The 6,696-nt window shown below is 40.5% G+C and overlaps 1 pseudogene; it reads right to left on the bottom strand.

Annotated features, from left to right (window-relative positions):
• LOC102850299 overlaps positions 1-662 on the bottom strand; it is a 1,774-nt pseudogene extending 1,112 nt beyond the window's left edge.
• Between the last annotated feature and the right edge of the window lie 6,034 nt (positions 663-6,696).

Genomic DNA, 6,696 nt, shown 5'->3' with positions numbered 1-6,696 from the left:
TACACAAATTGTTGCTGCTGCTGCTGCTGTTTCTTGGTGGCTGCCTTGCTGGCTAGGTCCTTGGCCTTCTCTGTAGCTGCCAGTGCTGTCTCTTTTGCCTTTTCCTTGGCTTCCTTGGCAGTTTCAACAAGTGTCTTAGAAGGGGCTTCACCTTGTAGCTTGGCCAAGATGTATTCAAAACCCTTCAAAGTCTTGGTCACATTGTTTTTAAATCGAGCCAGACCAAATTCCCGGACAGCTCCGGAGACACCAAACAAGCTAGAGGAGACCCAGGCTTCCAGGCGGATTTTGGTCCAACCACTGTTATCAGAGTTCACACAGTAAACACAGCGTTCCTCCACCACCATCAGCCGGGCATGGTTGATGTTCCAGGTGAAGGTGGTCATGGTCTGATTCTGTGGGTCCACAATAGAGTCCTCCAGGATGTACACCGAATGAGCAACACTGGCAGGAAACAATCACTCAGCCCAGCATGGCATCCTGTTGGTCTTGGTCAGGAGTCTCCGGGACAGGAGTTTCTGGTCAGGGGTAACCTCCCGGTGTACTATGTCTTCCGTCAAGACATGTTTGCTGTAGGGATTCGGGTACCGCTGCCAGAAGGCGGCGAACACTTGGTCCCAGGAACTCCTGAGCAAGCTCTGGCCCAGGAAATATTTCACCATTGTTCCAGCCGGGAAGAACTCAACACCCGCGAAGCATTAGGAGTGCGGAGCCCGGGGAGCACGTGGAGGCTAGGCCAGAGCTCAGCGCCGCCTGCCAGGCTCGCTCAATCACCACCATACCGCGCCCAAGCTTCCGCTGCCAGGAGGAGTGGTCAGGAGGGGCTCCACTTCCTGCGAAGACATAGCACTTCAGGCGCTCCTGACATGTGACCTCTGTGGTCCCACCCCCTCGCTCTCTCCCACGGGAGTCCTGTTCTAGCTTTCTGAAGGCCCAGTTTTGCCAGCACCATTTGTTGAAGCGATTGCCATTTCCCCATTTGGTCAGTTTTATTTCTTGGTTGAGCATCAGTTGACCAAAGATAGATGGGTCCATTTCTGGGTTCTTAATTCTTTTCTGTTGGTTTATGTGCCTTTCATTGTACCAGGACCATGTTGTTTTGGTTACTACCACTGTGTAGTAGGATTTGCGGTCAGGGAGTGCTATGCCTCTCACTTCATTTTTGTTTTTCAGAAGTTCTTTGCTTATTTTTTCTTTCCAAATAAACTTTACAATTTCCCTTTTGATCTCCTTTTAGGGTTGTCATTTTCACAATATTGAGTCTTCCTATCCATGAACAGGGTACGTTTTTCTATTTCTTAAGGTCTTTTATGTGTCTTGCAGAAATGCTCTGTAATTTGCTTTGTATAGATCTTTTATGTCTCTAGTTAGGTTCACTCTTAAGTATCTCAATTCGTGGTTGGCTATTATAAATGGTATTGCTTTCTTAGTTTTCTTCTCTGAGTTAGCTTTATTACTGTAGAGGAATCTCACTGATTATTGGATGTTAGTCTTATATCCTGCCACCCTACTAAATTGGTCTATTAGCTGTAACAGTTTTATGTTGTTTGTTTGTTTTTTGAGTCCTTAGGGTTTTCTGTGTACACTAACATATCATCTGCCTATAGTGATAGTTTAACACTGTGACACTGATGTGTCAAATGTGTTAATGGCTGGTTACCCAATGTGACAGAGAGTGGGGTGGAGCTCCCTGAATAAAACAAGCTTGGAAGGAGGAGTGGCATCCACTTCTGTAATAGCTTGCCTCCGGAAACCCTATGAACCTGGAAAGAGGATGAGAGACACCCATCATTGAGTTCTCTCCTTCATAGGGGTGCTATGAGTCACCTGCGACTCAATGACACTTAACAACAACAGCAACAACAACAACAACAACAACAACGTGATAGTTTAACCAGCTCTTTGCCTATCTGGATGCCTCCTGAGATGGTTTTTAAATCCAGGTGGGATAGGCTCACAGTCAGATTTTGATTCCTGTAGATTTGATTTAACCTTCTTTACCTTTAGTTTTGAACTTGCATGAGTAGTTGATGGTCTGTTCCACAGTCAGCCACTGATCTAGTTTTCACAGCCAATACTGAGTTTCTCCAGTGAAAATATATATATATGAATATAGTCTGTGTTTATGTTTCTTATAAAAGGTATTTGCAATGAATAAATCACTAATTGTATAAAATTATCTTATTCTATCTCCAGCCTTATTTCTGTCATCAAGTTAAAATTTTCCAACTACAATTTTTTATTCTTTTAATTTCCTTTTGATGCTTCCTGCATCATTTGATATTTGGTCCATATAATCCTTCAGCATTGCACCTTGAGGCTTGAATTTGTTTTTCTGGTTTTTTTCCAGTTTTAAAACTGCCAAATGTGTTCTTCTCTTTTGTTTGGCTAATTCCAGCTTTTTATACATATCATTTTAATACTTTGCTTTGTATTCTTGAGTTGCCCTTTTAAATCTTCTTTTCATCTCTCTACTTCAGTATTCCCTCCCTTTGTTTTTGCTTCTTTAGATCTAGTTCAAATTTCAGAGTTTCTTCTGACATTTGTTTTGGTCATTTCTTTCTTTCTTGTCTTTTAATGACCTTTGCTCTTGTCATGAATTAAGTTTCTGATGTCATCCCACAAATCCTCTGAAGTCATTAGTGTTCAATGCATAAATTCTATTCTTGAGATGGTTTTTAAAATAACTTGGGATACATTGAAGGTCATATTTTGGTTCTTGTGGATTTGTTAGGGAGCACTGGTGGTGGCCTAGTGGTAAGAAGATGCGCTGCAGTCCCAAAGGCACATTGTTGGAGGCCACCAGCTACTCTGTGGGAGGATGGGTAATATCCTCCTATGTGATTAATTGCCTCTGAAAACCTGATGAAGGGTGAGCTATGGATTGGTTCTGACTCTATGGTACACACAACATGACTTTGTTTATATTTTCTTCAACTTTAGTTTTAACGTGCCCGTGAGTAATTAATGATCTGTTCCATATTCAGCACCTGCTTGTTTTGACTGCTAATTTTGAGATTTTCCCCATCAACTTTTTTCACACATATTGTTGTTGTTATGTACTATAGAGTTACTTGAGACTCATAGCAACCCTATGTACAATAGCTCTGAACCCTGCTTTATCCTGAGCCAATCTCCAACACACCACCCCCATTATGGAGTCAATCCATCTCATCCAGGGTCTTCTTCTCTTGTGCTGTCCTTCCACCTTTCCAAGCATGATGTCCATCTCTAAGGACTGGTCTCTCCTGGCAAAATTCGCTAAATATGTGTATGTGAGATGGAGCTTTAAAATCCTTGCCTCCAACGAGCAGCCTGGTTTTACCCTCTCTAGGACAGATCTGTTTTTTCTCTTCACAATTCATGGTATGTTCAATACTCCTCTCCAACACCACACACAAAGAGATCAATTATTTTTCCATCATTCTTAATTATTGTCCAGGTCTCTGATGCATACCAAGTAATTACAAAGACCATGGCTTGGATCAGGCACATCTTAGCCTCTAGACTGACATCTTTGCTCTTCAGTACCCTAGAGATGTCCCTGACAGTAGATTTTTCTTAGTGCAATTCCTCTTTTGATTTCCTTACTGCTGGCACCAAGAGTGTTGACTGTGGAGCAAAGCAACCTGAAGCTGTTAACGATCACCACCTCTTCTCCATCTATCATGATGCTGCCAGTTAGCCCAGTAGTGGAAAACTTTGTTTTCTTGATGTTGATCTTCAAACTATATTGAAGGCTGCAGTCCTTGACCTTCTGCAGGAAACTCCTCAGATCCTCCTCAGTTTTAGCAAACAAGGTTTTGCCATCTGCATAATGTAGGTTGTTGATGAGACTTCTTACAATCCAAGTGGCACATTTCTCCTCATAAAGTCCAGCCTCCAGATGATCTGTTCCACACATAGCTTGAAAAATATGGATATAGGAGGCATCCTTAGCATATACCTTTCCTGATCTTGAGCCATGTAGTGTTATAGTCAATCTCATTTCTATATAGTCCATCAGATAAATTCCATATAGTTTTTTTTTCATATTCCATATAGTTTTTAAAAGAAGTTATTGGAAATTAATAAATCATTGATTATACAAAGTTCTGCCATATGTTCACTAATCTATTTTCTGTCACCAAGGCTGTATTTTCCAACTACCAGTTACTTTTTCTGTGTTTCCAACTTTTGCATTCCAGTCACAAATCATTATTAATGCATCTTTACTGCAAGTTCTATCCATTTAAGACTACAGAAATTGGTAGAAATGTAAACTGTTAAAGAATGATTTTCCGTTTGTGTAAGCCATCCATCAGTGATCCATTGGAGAGATAATCCTGATTCAGACAGTAGGGTCCAGTGCAATCCCATGACCCATTAAAAAAAGCAGAAGAAGGCAGGAGGAATCAGAAAAATGTAGTAGAGAGGGTAAGTCAGAAAGTTTAAACGTTAAAAGGACGCTGCATATCTTTGCTGACTTGAAGATGGAGGGGCCATGTAGAAAGAGTAAGAAGGAAGTAAATTCTGCAAACAACAGAAATAAGCTTGGGAGTGAACTTTTCAAATTATCCTGAAAAGACCAGTTAGTTCGTCTAACCCTTTAATTTCACTCCTTGTGATACCCAAAGGACAGAATCCAAGTATGTCAAACTGCTTAGACTACTGATCCACAGAACCGTGAGATAATAAGTAGGTATTTTTCAAGCAGTTAAATTAGTGTTGATTTATTATAACGGCAAAAACCTCCCCCACCCCCATACAATGGACTCCAACATATAATCCTGCTGAAGAGGCTGATATTAAGAAAATTTGGTTTATAGAAAGTTTCAACCAGTAGTCAGATCTTGACTACCTTGATATTTTGAACCATTGAAATAAATTGAAATGCCTCCTAATGGCCTTTAATACAGGGTAGAGAAAGCTCTGTTGTGTTTGGCTATACTGGCTTGAGAAATCTCACCACCTGGGAAGACGGCTGCTACATCTGTTGAGCTGGGAGCAGTCCAAACAAGGCTGAGGTTCTCCTCTCCAAACTGCATGTCCCACATATGCAAGCCCACCCTATCCTATCTTCCCGTTTATTTGCTCATATATAAGTATGCTGCAGCCCCCAATAAAGTTGAGCTGGATTGACTCTCTGAACAGCTCCCAGAGTGGTGTGTCTCCAGCATGCTTACTCCCATCAGGGTGTCGCTATTAGTTACCTGTGAATGGACAGCGATACATATGCTTCTTAGAACAACATAAAAAAATTAAAACAGAGGTCTTTGCCTCCCGTGATATCCTCTCTGTTGGAGAAGTGAATTGTTGTTATGGAATTTCTATCCTAAACAAGATCTTACTGGTCCTTTGTTACCTCTCTACTCCTGAGATGTGTCCACTCTCTCCAGAGGGTTTCTCTTGCTTAATAAATGGTCCTCTATAAACTTTCTTCTGCCTTCATAAATTTTTCAGTTTTTAACTATTATTTAAGCTCTGGTGGCCTAGTGGGAAGAAGCTGTTTTGTAATCCCAAAGGCATGAAGTTAAAGTCTACTAAAAACATACAAAGCAAATCTTATCTTTAAATATTTTAAATCAGTCATGGTGATTAAATAATTGTCAGCAAATCTGTTTTTGGACTCTATAGACATGGCTTTGTTAGCATGTTGTCCCTTTATCTCACTTCTTTCTTTATTATGGACACCAGATAAAATTGTGCTACTCGTATTCTCAAATGAGCTCAAAGGGTATGTGCTTTTATTCCAGTAAGTAGTTTAGAAAAGGCATGTAGATGAGCAGACTTTATTTTTACTTTCTTTTGCTGTTGAGTGCCATGGAGTCAACAACTCTAGCAATGCTGTGAACAAGAGATCTGAACCTTGCCCTATCCTATGCCATTTTCCTGATCTCCAGTATGTTCCAGGTTATAATTACAGTTAAAGACTGCAAAATGTCACCACAAAGAAAGAGGGGAAAGAAACAATAAAATGGACATCTGAAAATTGTACAAGAGCATTAGAAGCCAAAACAAAGGGAAGAGATGCTGAAGTAAAAAAGCTGAACAGAGGACTTCATAGAGCAACTTGAGAAGACAACACAAAAGTTTTATAATGAATGAGCAGTAAGCTGAATTGGAGCATAAAAAGGTAAAAACTCAATAGGCATTTAACAAGTTGAAAGAACTGAAAATCAAATTCAAATCTCAAGTTGCAATACTGAGATATATTATGGGCAAAATCAAAAGAAGAAGAAATATATAGAATCAGTATACCAAAAAGAATTGATTGACACTGGGTTATTGCAGGTAGTAGCATATTATCAAGAGCCAATGGTAATGAAGAAAGTTCAAGCTGCACTGGTGGCATTGGTTAAAAAAAAAGCCCCCAGGAATCAAGGGGATACCAGTTGACATGTTTTAACTATCAGATAAAAGCCCTGGACATGTTCACCAGACTATGCCAGGAAATTTGGACAATAGTTGCCTGGTCTTGTTGTTGTTGTTGTTGTTAAGTGCTGTTGAGTCACAGGAGACTCATAGCGAGCCTATGAAAGAGAGTCCTCGACACTTGGGTGTCTTTCATCTTCTCTTCAGGTTCATAGGGTTTCCGGAGGCAAGCTATTATGAAAGTGGATGCCACTCCTCCTTCCAAGCTTGTTTTAATCAGGGAGCTCCACCCCACTCTCTGTATGCACTGGGTAGCCAACCATTAATGCATTTGATACATCC

This window comes from Elephantulus edwardii, unplaced genomic scaffold, assembly GCF_000299155.1.
Source record: "Elephantulus edwardii isolate Elephantulus edwardi_28Jun2011 unplaced genomic scaffold, EleEdw1.0 scaffold00377, whole genome shotgun sequence".
Lineage (NCBI taxonomy): Eukaryota > Metazoa > Chordata > Mammalia > Macroscelidea > Macroscelididae > Elephantulus > Elephantulus edwardii.
The sequence above is the reverse complement of the archived record's forward strand: the minus strand, read 5'-3'. Positions and strand labels throughout refer to the sequence as shown.